Source organism: Cervus elaphus, chromosome X, assembly GCF_910594005.1.
Source record: "Cervus elaphus chromosome X, mCerEla1.1, whole genome shotgun sequence".
Taxonomy (NCBI): domain Eukaryota; kingdom Metazoa; phylum Chordata; class Mammalia; order Artiodactyla; family Cervidae; genus Cervus; species Cervus elaphus.
This window is the reverse complement of record NC_057848.1, coordinates 166,854,983-166,870,342: the sequence shown is the minus strand read 5'-3', so window position 1 is coordinate 166,870,342 and position 15,360 is coordinate 166,854,983. Positions and strand designations below refer to the sequence as shown.

At 45.0% G+C, this 15,360-nt stretch overlaps 1 pseudogene; it reads right to left on the bottom strand.

Moving 5' to 3' along the window:
* Nucleotides 1-15,360, bottom strand: part of LOC122690582 — a 35,638-nt pseudogene that overhangs the window by 2,384 nt on the left and 17,894 nt on the right.

Genomic DNA, 15,360 nt, shown 5'->3' with positions numbered 1-15,360 from the left:
TGCACAGCAGCAGATAGCACTGCTTATAATATTGTGTGAAGTCTGTACTGCAGTGGCTGTGCGAGGCCAGCAGGGTACATGCACAGTGAGGTCGGGACGGAACCTCCAGACCCCAGGGGTCATTACGTTCTGTGGTGGGGGCACCGGGGCCAAGGCCAGAGTGAAACAGTAAGTGACTTGGCCATATCGTCCAATGCAAAATCAACAGTGTTGGTGCTGCTGGGGTTGAGGCCCTGCTTCTGGGAACAGGGCTTCCAGGGTCACTGGTCACGTGGAGCACAGAGCCCGGGTCCAGATTGTGGTCTTGGGGGAGTGTTCCTGCAGAGTCCAGCCTCACTCTCTTCTCAGGCAGTCCCTGGGTGGAAGCTCCCTGTGGGTTCAACAGCCTGGGCTCCAAACACCCAAGCTGGACCCTTGGACATGAGGACACACAAGACCCACAAAGGTCTGTGCCCACCCCACAAACAGCTCTAGGAAAGGCAAAAAGGAATCAAGGGGGGAGAATGAAAGGAAGAAACATCTGCCCACCACACAAATAAGACAGGAAAAAGCAAAAAATAACTTTTAACAAATTGAAAAGTGAAAGTTGTTCAGTTGTTTCCAACTCTTTTTGACCTGATGGACGGTAGCCCACCAGACCCTTCTGTCCATGGAATTATCCAGGCAAGATGACTGGAGTGGGTTTCCATTCCCTTCTCCAGGAGATCTTCCCAACCCTGGAATCAAACCCATGTCACCCACATTGCAAGCAGATTCTTTGCCAACTGAGCCACCAGGGAAGCCCTAATATAAATTGGTAGCAGAAAATGTACTGTGTCCTCTACAAGGAGTCATAATGGAAAAAGAAAAAAAAAAAACAAGGATAAAAAATGGGAAAGAAAATAATAGATTCTTTCCATCCAAAATAAAAAGCAAAAACTAATATTAACATAAACTACTAGCTGAAAACGGTACTGTGTCCTCTACAGAGAGTCATGATGGGAAAAGAAAAAAAACACAATGATAAAAAATGGGAAAGGAAGTCACAGTGCCCCCCAATCCAAATTAAAAGAAAAAGAAAAGACTCATACGAATATTGTCAGCTACACACAGGCACTTGCCATCCACCTCTACAAGGATTAAATTAAGTGCTGCTGCAGAGAATGACCTTCAACACCCCTTGAAATACCACCACCCATGACCCCCACCCTGCACTCACCCCGGTTCTCTTGACAGTCATACCACTTGAGACCCCAGCACCAAGGCCCCCCAGGATGGAGGGACCCTGCCCTGGAGTAACGCAGAAGAGAGGGACCCTGACACCAAGGGACCCTCAGAGCAGAAGGACCCGAGTCCTGCAGGAGTCCCGGGCTCTGGTGGACCCCCTACTGCTCGGTCCCTCCTCTGGGTATGAGCTCTTAAGGCTAGGCTGCAGGCACCTGATGCAAGCAGGAATGAGGTTTGCCCACATTCCAGCCCTGGCTCTCTGCCCGTCAGATCCCCTGAGGAAGATTCTAGCAACCAGGGATCTCCCAGGAGGAAGCAGTTACACAAGGCAAGAGCTGTGCTTGACAGCCTCTTGTCCTCTTGGGGGTACCAGGCTGGGATAGAAAAACCAGGAATATGAGTGCCCCTCAAGTGTGGGTACAGGAAGGCAGGGGCCATCTGTCCCTCCAGGTGGGCCCCCGCTCCTGCAAGCACCTGGGCCCAGGTGGGTTCTCTACCCAGTCCAGCATCCAACCCCTGGCTAATGTGTGCCATTGACAGGACCACTGTTAGTTGGGTGCCCCCTCGACATAGACAGGGCCCCCAGCATTGACTCCTCTACATCCTCCACAATGACTGCTTCCCACCCCAACTTCTCTCCACCCCATAAAACGCCCGATCCACCCAGGAGAAGCACCACAGGGGAGGCAAGGGAGGGGTGTGGGTGCTTCAGTCGTCTCGACTCTCTGTGACCCTGTGGACTGTAGCCTGCCAGGCTCCTCTGTCCATGGGATTTCCCAGGTGAGAATACTCCAGTGGGGTGCCATTTTCTCCTCCAGGGGATCTTCCTGGCCCAGGGATCGAACCCATGTCTCCTGCATTGCAGGCTGATTCTTTACTGTCTGATCCACCAAGAAAGTCTCCCTGGAGGAGGTGCCGGGGTGCAAACACAAACCCACCTCAGAGGACGTGGGAACACAACTGTTGCTTCTCTGGGACCAGGAAGGAGCTCTGGTGTCAGCTCAGCTGCACAAAGTGTGGGACCCAGCCTACCCCTTCCCTTCCCAGTTCCCCCAGCCTCTGTGACTTCAGACTGTGATGCTCTTAGTCCATGGGTCCCACTTCTGGTTTCAGGCTGGTTCCAGAGTAAAGCTGTGTCCTTTCCTACCTTTCTGGGAGGCTCTCTGGGTGGGGAAGATCTCCTGGAGGAGGGCATGGCAACCCACTCCAGTATTCTTGCCTGGAGAATGCCATGGACAGAGGAGCCTGGTGGGTACAGTCCATGTTGTTGCAAAGAGTCAGACACGACTGAGCACAGACAGACCCTCTCTAGTTACAGGTACTTTCATAGTATTTTCAGGCTCTTTATGATGCCAGTGTTGTGGGTCATGTGTAGTTTCATTTATTCTTTTCCTTTTAAATCTGTGTCATCTGTTTCAGAGACAGTGTGGAGAGGTTCACACTTTAGCAGTCACCTGGGGACAATCCAGAAATCCTTCCTTTCCATCTCTGAACATAGGTTTGAACTAGCTTTATTTCTTTCTCTCTCTTTTTTTTCATATTTATTCTCTAGGGTCAAGGAATGGGAAGGAGGATTTACAAGTTCATAATATACTTTGATTTGATGATATTATGGAAGAGTGGATGGATGGGTGAATAGATAAGTGGATGGATGGATGGATGGGTGGTGGGTGGATGGATGGATGGATAGAGAGAATGATGGACAATGGATGGGTCAGTGGGGTTGGATCGGTGTATAGGTGGATGATGGATTGGTCGGTGGATGGATGGATGGATGATGGATGGGTGGATTTATGCATGGATGGGTGGGTGGTGAGATGGATTGGTGAGTGGGTGGGTGGGTGTGTGGGTGGATGGATGGATGGGTGGGTCAGTAGTATGTGGTCCATGCACACAGTGGTGTATGACTCACCATGAAAAGGAGTGAAGTTCTGACACACCTTACATCGTGGATGGACCTTGAACACATGATGATCAGTGAGAGAAGCAGACACAGAAGGACGCATTTTACATGTCCACTTATAAGAGGTGTTCAGAATAGGCAAATTTACAAAGACAGAAGCAGATGAGTGGTGCCTGGGCTTGGGGGAGAGGCATCAAGAGTTATTATGAAAGGGGTACAGGAAGGAGAGCGTCCAAGGGCCCTTCTGTGGATGGAGGAGGCCTGAAGACATGGAAGCCTCCTCCATGTGGGGACCCCACAGCCTTCCCCATGGGGAAGCACCCGGAAGGGCCGAGAGACCGGGTCCATGGTTCCCTGTCTGCTCCACACCCTCAAGGGCAGGGCTGTGTGGGGGCCCCTCCTCCCAGGGGTGGGGTGCCCGACATAGAACCCTGTAACTATCAAGAGGGTGAGAAAGAGTCTAAAGCTGACTTCCATAGAAAACAGCACGTTCTGTTTGTCCAGCTGTCCATGTGTGCTCCCAGTGGGCAATGCCCAGGGTCACAGAGCCAGGGCAGGGCCCTGTGTCCACACAGCCAGAGGAGTGCTGGTGGAGAATGGGGTGTGCTTGCACCTTGAGGAGGTGAGCAGGGTGGTGCTGTCTGGCAGGAACCCTCCCCTCCCAGGCCATGGTGTCTGGTGGCTGCCCATCTGATGACCTGAGCACAGGAGTGTCACCCTGGAAGTGCCCGCCTACCTGGTCCCCACCAGGCATTCCCATGTCGAGATGCCCACCCATGGCTGAGCTTTGCAGCACTTTTTGCAACCAAACTGGCTGGAGTCAAAGGTTTCTCATTTTAATTAGATACTTCTGGTACTACTTATGGAGTTTTTGGGGGCGGGTGGACACCTTAACCTTTCAGCCCTCCAGGCTCAAGTGCAGAAGATACAGCACAAGCTCTGATGGAAAAGATGGGTGGAAAGGTGAGGGGTCCCCAGGAGTAGGACAGAGTGGCTGAGAAAGCACAATCCCCCCCAGGGTGGCTGGCATGTGTCCTCAAGGCAGGCTCTTGGAGGTTCACATACCTTCCGGGTTGAATGGGATAAAGTGGACAGAGAAGGGAAGGTGGTGGTGTGTGTATGTATGTGTGTGCAGTATGTGTGCGTGTGTGTTTGCTGTGTGTTTGTGTGTTTGGTGTGCATGTGTGTGTGTGTGCATGTGTCTTTGTGTGTTCAGTGTGCATGTGTGTTTGATGTGTGTGTGTGTTCAGTGTGCCTGTACGGGTGCATGTTTGGCCTTGAGGCTTCCCACACTCGGACCTGTCTCACAGCCGTGTCCCCACTGAGCCGAGCCTGCGGGGCCTCACCTAGGATGGAGAGGTGGTGCAGGGGCACATCCCAGAGCTGAGAACTCAGCACTGACATCCAGTCCGCGTTCGCCTTGGTGGCACAGGAAGGAGCCGGGCGAGCTCACCTGCAAGCCCGTCAGAGGTGGAACCTGGGAGATCTGGGGAAGGAAATGGGGCTTTGCTTAATTAAATCAGGACGTGCAGAAGACCCTGTGATGGCGGCGTGGAGGCGTGGCTCTGAGAAAAGGGAAACAGCGGACTTCTCTCCAAGAGAAAGGAGGATTGGGTGGTGGAGAGGGGAGAAGATCGTAGAGACAGAGAGACTAAGACACAGAGAAAAATGGACAGAGACATGAAGAGAGACAGACAGAAGCAGAGCTAGGGGAGAGAGAGACACAGGAGGTGAAGTGAGGGTTTGAGGTGGAGCAAGGGAGGGAGGAGACAGGGACCAACAGACAGACCCCAGCAGCTCAAGTCTGTTCTCCCTGAGGCTAGAGCTGGCGTGTCCCTCCAGAGGGTCCCCCACCCTCACGCTGTGCACCAGCCCCCTCCTCTTGGGGCTGAGAGGGGCCCAGTTGAGCCTGTGGGGTCTCCAGGTTTGGGGGCTTCCATCCTAGGGGCGATGGAGCCCAGACACTAGGTCACACCCCCTTCACTCCCCAGAGGCGCTCTCTCCATCGGGTGGGTGTTGCTGCAGTAAAAGTGACTGGACAGGCTCCCAGGATGAAGCACCCACCTGAGCAGCTAAGAAGCTGGGAATGCCTCCTGTCAGTTTCTGAGTGTCCCCTCTCTCCTGTTCTGGTGGGTGTCCTGGTGGAGCGGGGACAGATGAGTAAAAACACTATAGAGACTTTACCCACGTGGGGCCAAGCATGGCCATCCCATCATGCAAGGAGATGATTTAAAACACAATCACCTGGAGACATGAACTATGACTTCTGAGTGGCGGCTGTGGACTTTTGTCCACCCACCCAGACCCTGATCTCACTCCCAAGCCTCTGTGCCTTGTCTTTCCACGTGGGAGAGGGGCCAGAGCCCTCTTCATGGTGTTGAAGGTGATCTGATGTCCAGGAACCACCCTCCCTCACCCACCATGTCCTGGAAACAGTTTTTGCAAAGACCCCTCCCTATAGAGACTCAGATCCTCACTTCCCTGACTTGGCCACGCAGACCAGTCCCTCCCCAGAATCATCAGTTGAGGCTGACCCAGTCATTCCCAGGACCAGTCAGAACATGGGCCTATGACCCACTGCTTCTGCCTGTCCAGCCCCAACTGCATCCACTGTCCCTGCCTGGGCAGAAGCCTCCCCTCACAGCTCCTCCTGAGTCAGGGCCTGTGGTCCACGTGCCATCAAGCCTGCTTTCATGGTGAACACATGCCTGAGCCTTTATTTTTGTGTTTATTGCTCTCCACGGACAGGGTTTGTCCCTATTCTCAAGGTCCCCTCTCTATAGTAATAGTTCCTTTCTGTTGTCATGTTCCCCCCTCTACAGTAATACTTCCCTTCTATTGCCATACTGGCCCCTCCAGAGTAATAGTTCCCCTTCTATAGTAATAGCCCCCTCTAATATCATAGTTGGAGAAAGGCATGGCAACCCACTTCAGTATTCTTGCCTGGAGAATCCCATGGCCAGAGGAGCTTGGCGGGCTCTGTGCAGTGAGTCCATGGAGTCACAAAGAGTTGGACACGACTGAACGACCAGCACTAATGTCATAGTGTTTAGAGTAAGAGCCCTCTATTCTCAAAATTCCACTTCTACAGTAACTGTGCTCCTCTACTGTCATAGTCCCCCCTCTGTAATAATAGCCCTCCTTAATCATATTACTCCCCTTCTATTGTCATTGCCCCCCACAGTAATAGTTCCTCTTCTACAATATTAGCTCCTCTCTAATGTCATAGTAACAGTTTCCCCTGTAGGGTAACAATTCTCTATTAGAGAACTAATAGAGTAATAGTTCTCCTTTATTGTCATAGTCCTCCACCCCATACACTCATAGTCCTGTCTCTATTGTCATACTTCACTTTCTATTGTAATAGTCCCCCCTCTGCAGTTAAAACCTCTCCTCTACTGAAATAACCCCCCTAACTAATATCATAGTCCTACTACATAGTGATAGTCCCTCCTCTATTGTCAAAGTTCCCCTTCTACAGTAGCACTGTCATAGTCCCCTGTCTGCAATAATAGTCCTCCTTGATTGGAGTAGTACACTTAAATGATAATAGTCTGTCTATACTATCCCCCTTCTAGAGTAAAAGTCCTCCATTGCTATAATCTCCCTCTACAGTAAACGTCCCTGTCTACTGTCATAGTCCACTCCCTATTCTAATAAGTCTGTCTCTGTGGTAATAATCTCTTCCCTCTATTTCATTATATTTGAAAAAAAAGGTCCTGACCAAAGTTTGGTTAGTATTAATCAACCTTATAGAAAGGTGACAATAAACAACAAATATAATTATCAAGACAATCACCAAAGTTACAGTTCCAGACCCGATGCTGTGGGTAATACTTTGAAACTATCCTCGTGGGTCTAGGCCAGACAATCAATCAGCGAACTGTCCAGCTAAAAGTTTTCAAATTAGTGGAAGAGGGCAGACATTTAGAGAAAGTTTCAAAGATTTCCTTTTGCAGTAATTGTCCATTCAGAGAGGCATTATCATGTAAATGAAAGTTTATTTGTTCCCAGTTGTAGGTACTATGATTGAATTGAACAGGAGTAACCCAAAATTGGCAATTAATACAAGTTACAGATTAAATTTTAAATTTCTTATGGCTATAACAGAAGGAAGTGGGACACAGGCCTGTATAAAATATGACTGATTATAGCAAAAGAAATAGTTACTATGACCACGACTGGTCCCTGTGAAATGTCCAGTCTAAGTCCCAAGTTCTTTGGTGCTGGCAGCGAGTTTCCAAATGTCTCATTGTTCAGGCCCAATGTGTTTATTGAGGACGATTCAAGGAGGAGGAGGAGGAGGTGCCATTCCACCCTGAAGCCAGCCATGAAGTCCTTTGTCTTGGTAATGTTTCAACATAGTGTTAGTAACATTTTACAAAATGGTTTTTATTCTTTCCCTAACTCTTTCCCTAAAGTTTCAGTAGTAAACATGGTTCACAGACAGAAAGGGCAGCAATGTCTGAAAGTCTTCTTTTGGAGGCAAGACGAAAGCCCATGTTTGTTGGCTGACGTTTATGCATAATTCTGCTGGGCCCATACACAGAGGAAGGACTTCATAACCTAAAGAAATGTTTAGTTTTTCTTTCTCCCCAGGGTGTGAGGGTTCCAGGGAAGGGGCATATGGGTGGAGTCATTAGTTGATACTATCAGTCTTTTCTCCGTCTATTTTATGACCTGCAAAAAAGAGGGGTTAGGTAAGTCAGTCCAGTTGAGTCTGATTAATCAGAGCTCGAATGGGGGGAGGCACAGGCTAGCAAGTTGAGCATTTCCAGGAAAATGTATTCAGGACTCCGAGGCATTCCCTGTTGAGAGATCAAATCTTCAGCTTTATTAGTAAGTGTTTTTATTTGTCCCCGAGTGGGGAGATAATAGGGTTGATGCCGCCAAAGGTGGCAATTCCTGGAGATCTTTAGAGCCATCATGGCCTGTATTGGAATTTCTTCCTCCTGGGGTTCTTGTTGTTTCGTACCCATTTTGAATGCTGGGGGCCCCCTTGGGTCGAATCTTTCAGAGAGGAAGCCATGTGAGTTTGTTGGATCCATCTGGGGAAATACAAGCATATCCCTTTCCCTACAAGATTAGTTTCCCAGATTTCCACTGTTTCATTAACCCGTTTTGGTACCAAATGGGCAGAGGAAGGGAAGTGTCCTTCAATTCCTCAAAATGCCTTTCTGCCCTTGTTAAAATATTTCCCTGTGGCAGGTTTAAAAAATTTAAAACAAATAAAGCTGTATTAACAATACTTATGGATTTAGAAAATATCTTATGTTGGAATCTAGTAAAGTCTGCTTTGGATAAGGAAGACAGCAGTATTCTGTGTATTCCCCTTTTTTAATTTTTTTATTTGTAACTTTAGTGTGTGCTGTGCTCGTTCGACTATGCCTTGTGCCCGTGGATTATAAGGAATACCTGTAATATGTTTAATAGAGAAAGATTGTAAAACTTGTTTAAAGTGTCTAGAAATATAGGCAGGGCCATTGTCTGTTTTAATAGAGCTAGGTGTTTCCATTACAGCAAAATAAGCTAACGAGTGAGTGATAAAATGTTGTGTAGCCTCACCAGGAAGAGGCGTGGCCCAGATAAAAGAGGAATTTGTATCAATACAGACATGTAGAAAAGAGGATGGAGCAAGTTCAGAGCAATGAGTTACATCCATTTGCCATAGTTCATCAGGTTGCAAACCGCGAGGATTAATACCTTGTATGATGGGTCGAAGATGTGGGGGTCTACAAGTTGAGCAATTACTAATGATTTATTTAGCCTGGTGGTATGGGATTTTCCATAGCTGGTGTAGGGAGCCAGCGTTGTTTTGCAACAGAGCATGTTGTTCCTCCAGAGTAGCAAAAGAGACCAGTTTATCAGCTTGCTCATTACCATAGGTCATGGGGCTGGGCAGACAAGAATGCACTCCACTATGTGTAATATAAATGGGAGAATTGCGGTTTCTAACAACAGATTGTAGTTCAAAAAAGAGTTGTTGAATAGTAGGTTGATTGGAGTTTATGGTGGAGGTTTCTATATTTTTTTAATACAAAAACTGAATATATAGAATCAGAGACTATATTAATGGGGTAAGGATGTAGGTAAATAACTTGAATAAGAGCATATAATTCATTTTGCTGAGCAGAATGAAATTTAGTATAAAAGACTTTATATTCCTTAAGAGACCAGAAAGAAGCTTTGGCATTTTTAGTTCCATCTATATACATATATATATATATATATATATATATATATGTATATATATATATATGATGATATAAAACCTCAGCTTGTGGTACAGGCTGTGAGCTGATAATGGGAGAAATAATACATTCAGTGTTTTTGAAGAAATTCCACAGCTTACCAGAAGGATAATGAAATGAAATTTCTCCAAAATATTCCAGAAAAGCTATTTGAAAATTGGTAGAAGTTTGTAATGTGTTCTTAAATTGAGATTTATTGATAGGTATTACAATTTTATGAGGATTTGAGTCAATCAGAGTTTTAGTCCTATTTCTTCCATTTATAATAATTAGAGCAATTAAATCAAGGTAGGGTGTAAGTGACTTTATTCCCCTAAAATGGGTATAGATCCATTCTACTGGGTGTTCTTCTTGGGCAAGAAGTCCTGTGGGAGAATGAAGAGAGAGGAGTATAAATAATACTAGAGGCAAATCTAGTTTGATGCGAGTAAGAAATTGTTTTTGTAATTTATTTTGCACCAAATAAAGTTCCTCTTGTCCCTCTTGAGAAAGTGAACGAGGGCTATTTAAATCAGGATCTCCTTTTAAAGTATTAAATAGGTTATTCAGTTGATAATTAGCAATGCCTAAAGAAGGTCTAAACCAATTTATATCTCCTAAGAGCTTTTGAAAATCATTTAAGGTTGATAATTTATCAGTACAGATCTGGGTTAGTTGGGGAGTAATACGATGTCTATTAACAACAGACCCTAGGTAATGGTAAGGTGTAGAGGTTTGAATTTTTTCAGGGGCAATGGTTAATCCAGAGTTTTGAAAGCATAGTTGAGCTATATCAAACATGTGTTGAGTTTCTAAAATGGATGGAGCTGAAAACAAAATATCATCCATGTAATGGATAACAAGAAAGTCAGGAAATTGTTTTCTCACAGGCTCAAGGGCTTTAGCTACGTAATACTGGCACATGGTGGGAGAATTCATCATCCCTTGTGGCAGTACAGTCCATTGGTGTCGTTTATGAGGTCCAATATGATTAGGATAAGGGAGAGAGAAGGCAGATCTCTCTCGGTCTAAAGGTATATTAAAAAAGCAATCTTGTAAATCAATAACAATAAGTGCCAATTTTGAGGAATAGTGGTAAGTGATGGGATTCCTGATTGTAATGCACCCATAGGTTTCATAGATGGATTAACTCTTCTAAGACCTGTTAGGAGACGCCATTTATTAGATTTTTTTTTAATAATAAAAATAGGAGAGTTCCAAGGAGAACAAAATTTCTCAATATGCTTTAATTCTAGTTGTATACCTATGAGTTCCTTAGCCACCTGTAATTTCTCTTTCGTGAGGGGCCATTGCTCTGTCCAAATAGGCTTGTCATTCTTCCAAGTTAATAATTGTATTATTTGCTAAGTGAGCAGTCACCCCTAGGAAAAATGTAGAATGTATATCTGAGTTTGCCATTGCATAAGTAAGTCCCTTCCTATTAGATTAAGGGGTGCATCTATCACATAAGGGCTTAATGTTGCAGGTTGGCCTTCTGGTCCCTCACGTGGATAAATTTGAGTACTCTGATAAACCTCTTGTACTTTGGTTTGAGAAATCCCTGCAGTTTGGCAAGAGATTTTTTGTAAAGGCAAGGAATTGGGCAATAAATGTTTTGATATAATAGTAATATCAGATCCAGTATTGAGGAGACCAGAAAATCTTTTACCATGAATTTTGATATTTATATTTGGTCGGGAAAATTCAGATACCAATGATGTCCATAAAGACTGTTTTTGATCTGTACTGCTGAATCCGCCCATCCATATATCATTAGAAGAATCAATAGAAATGTAAGGCAGAATGAGTGAGCGATTTTATCCCCCCTTTTAAATTGCCATAAAATCTGAGATGACATCATTATTTGAATTTCCCCTTTATAATCTAAATCAATTACTCCAGGGTGAACAGTAATTCCTTTAGAAGTCAAACTAGATTGGCCGAGCAAAAGACCAAAGGTTTGTGGGGGCAGGGGTCCAAAAAGTCCGGTAGGTATTCTAGAGAGGACTGCTTGAGGGTAAAGGAGAAAGTCATTTAGGGCTGGTATATCGATGGCAGCACTGCCGGATTTTGAGGGTTTGAGGGAAAAGATGGAATTTGCCCCTGGTTTTTGTTAAAGGGGACCTGGGGGGTCCCCTCCTTGGAGTTTCCTGAAATAGGTTTTCCTTCAATATCAAATTTAGATTTACACTCTTTGGCCCAATGCATTCCTCTACGGCAGCGGGGACAGACTTTTGGAGGTTTTTTATTAACTTTCTTAGGGCAGTTCCTTTTTAAATGGTTCTTATCTCCACATGTAAACATCCTTCATTTCCCTTTTTAAAGCAAGCAGCCATTGTCTCAACTAGCATTCGCATTTTTTTGAGTTTCTCTTCCTAGATTGCGACAAGCCTTCAAATAATCAAATAAGTCCCTGTATCACAAATTGGGGCTATAGCCCTTTGACATTCCGATTTGCATTTTCATAAGCAAGTAATTTCTCTAGTTGCCTTTTAGCTTCTTCTCCAATTACTTTATGGGAAATAGAAGTTTCTAATCTAGCTAAGAAATCAGCATATGTTTCATTAGGTCCCTGCAATATTTTAGTGTAGCCACCTGTAGGGTCCCCTTGAGAAGTAATTCGATCCCAAGCTTCAAAGGTCACTGTTTGTAATTGATCATGCAACAAAAGAAGGCATCATATTTGAGCTTCTATGGCATCAAATTGTCTGGTGCCAGTTAACATTTCAAAAGTAATTTGGTTTTGGGGAATGCCAGCTTGAGTGTTTTTGTTAGCATGATCTCTGGCTATATCTTGAAACCACATTGTCCATTGAAGATACTATCCTGGTTTAAGGAGAGCTTTTATTAAAATTTGCCAGTCATAGGGAATAAAGGTTCCAATAGAAGATGCCATAGCATTTAGAATTTCTCTAGTAAAAGGCAAATGTGGACCATACAAAGTTACGGCCTTTTTCACTTGTTGCATGTGAAAAAGGTTAATACCTTCATATTTAGGTGTTATTTGCCCTTAAGCATCAACATTTCTTAAAACTGGAAAGGCAGAGAAACCATCGGCTTCAGAGACTTCTGATTGCAAAGCCAGTAATTCAGAGAGCCTCTGTCACAAAGTGGGTAGATGATTGTTATTCAGAAAGGTGTTGTAGGTTTTAATGCTAAAAGGTGTCTTAAGGGAGTCATTGTCAGAATCATTAGGTTCTGTCGAGGGAGAGACTTTGGGATATGTGCCTTCCGGCAGGGGAGGAACACTTGAAGAAACCAGGGCAGGGTTAGTAGGAAAATCCTGAAATACCTTATGTTGTTCTAATTGGGCCTTTCATAAGGTTCAGTTGCTCAGTCGTGTCCAACTTTTTGTGACCCCATGAATCACAGCACGCCAGGCCTCCCTGTCCATCACAAACTCCCGGAGCTTACTCAAACTCATGCTCATTGAGTCAGTGATGACATCCAGCCATATCATCCTCTGTTTTCCCCTTCTCCTCCTGCCCCCAATCCCTCCCAGCATCAGGGTCTTTTCCAATGAGTCAACTCTTTGCATGAGGTGGCCAAAGTATTGGAGTTTCAGCTTCAGCAGCAGTCCTTCCAATGAAAACCCAGGAATTATCTCCTTCAGGATGGACTGGTTGGATCTCCTTGCAGTCCAAGGGACTCTCAAGAGTCTTCTCCAACACCACAGTTCAGAAGCATCAATTTTTCGGTGCTCAGCTTTCTTCACAGTCCAACTCTCACATCCATACATGACCACTGGAAAAACAATAGCCTTGACCAGATGGACGTTTGTTGGCAAAGTAATGTCTCTGCTTTTTAATGTGCTATCTAGGTTGGTCATAACTTTCCTTCCAAGGAGTAAGTGTATTTTAATTTCATGGTTGCAGTCACCATCTGCAGTGATTTTGGAGCCTAAAAAAAAAATAAAGTCTGACACTGTTTCCACTGTCTTCCTATCTATTTCCCATGAGGTGATGGGACCAGATGCCATGATCTTAGTTTTCTGAATGTAGAGCTTCAAGCCGACTTTTTCACTTTCATCAAGAGGCTTTTTAGTTGCTCTTCACTTTCTGCTGTAAGGGTGGTGTCACCTGCATATCTGAGGTTATTGATATTTCTCCCGGCAATCTTAATTCCAGCTTGTGCTTCTTCCAGCCCAGCATTTCTCATGATGTATTCTGCATATAAGTTAAACAAGCAGGGTGACAATATACAACCTTGACATACTCCTTTTCCTATTTGGAACCAGTCTGTTGTTCCATGTCCAGTTCTAACTGTTGCTTCCTGACCTGCATATGGGATTCTCAAGAGGCAGGTCAGGTGGTCTGGTATTCCCATCTCCTTCAGAATTTTCCACAGTTTATTGTGATCCACACAGTCAAAGACTTTGGCATAGTCAATAAGGCAGAAATAGATGTTTTTCTGGAACTCTCTTGCTTTTTTGATGATCCACGTAAGGTATCATTGTCTAATTCATATTCATGTAATGAGTGTTCTGCCTGTTGCTAAATATCAGGAGGGATAGAATTACCTTGTAATGGCAGAATCACAGCTTCAGTGAGAGCTCATAGGGGCCAGAAATCTATCAGAATATTTTTCCCCTGTCTTACGGATCGTTCAACATTCTCTTTGACCTGATGCCAAATTTCTAAATCAAAACTGCCTTCATCAGGGAACCAAGGGTTACATTCAACCACTGTCTGAAGGCAAGCTTCTATTCGTGGGTGTTTAACCGAAAATCCCTGAACTTTAAATAAGTGATAAAGTAAAGTAGAAAAGTGATGGGGCTTTCCAACAATCTGACCCATGTCTTAATACTTACCAGCCTCAATAGTCCCTCTGGGGTCACTCCATCCGAATCTTGCCACGTGTACCAGAGTCCCTGTTCAGGTGCCACTTGTTGGTCCCTCAATGGACTGGAACCTGGTGGTATGGAGTCGAGGATAATAAAGTAAGAGAGAGGAAGTGACTGATATCCCCTGGTTTTCACGGAAAACCAATAAAGCCCTGTTCTTAGAGCTTGCACTGCTGCATGTAGGCACCAGGCACCCTCTCAAGTGGGTGAAGGCACAGTGTGCCTTCTCAAGAGGGCCTTAGAAGCCCAGGCAAGAAAGTGAGCTCAGCGGGCCTCCACGCTCCAAGGAATTAGCCTGAAAGAGAGAGAGAAGGAAAGAAAGACCCAGGGACTAAGGCTCTGATGGAGCAAAGGTGTTTTAATCAACATGGGGTGGGCATATATACTGTCTTACAAAGTAGTTATTCTCAGCAAAGATAAAGATTAAAATTCCAGACTCACAAAACATAAGGCAATCCCTATCAAAGACTTGTAAACAATCATTTTTAACCATGTGGTTCATAAAAAGGAAGAAGGTACTTATCACCATACTGAGAAACTAACGAAGGAATTGCCTGGATTCCTCAGCCCCAGAAAAAGCATGCCGCTCCTCTTAATAAGGACCAGAGGATTCATGACAAATCCAAAACAGCACACAGGAAGGCTCCTGTTAAATGCTTCCTGACAGTCTCTCCTCTAACAATCTCCCTCTGTTGTCACTATTCCCCTTCCACAGTCCAAGTCCCACTTCTACTATAACAGTCCTGCCTCTGTTGTCATAGTTTCCCCTCTACACTAATAGTCCCCTTCTGTTGTCCCTACTCTATGTTAATAGTCCCTTCTCTATCGTAATAGTCCCCCCTCTATAGTAATAGTCTTCCTCAGTTTTAGTAGTCCCTTTCTATTGTAATAGTCCCTGTCTGCAGTTGTAGACCCCCATTCATTATAATAGTCGCCTCTAAGTTAATCGTCTTCTCCTATTATAATAGTCCCTCTCTCTTTGTGGTAGCCCCCTCTTTTCAGTAACAGTCCCCATCCTACAATGATAGACTACCCTCTACTATAATAGTCTCACATATACTAGAATAATCCTCTCTCAACAGTGAGAGTCCTCCTCTACTGTAATAGCCCCCCTAAATGGTAAGAGTCCTCCCTGCATAAATAGTTCCGCCTCTTCTGTAATAGTCCCCCTCTACAGA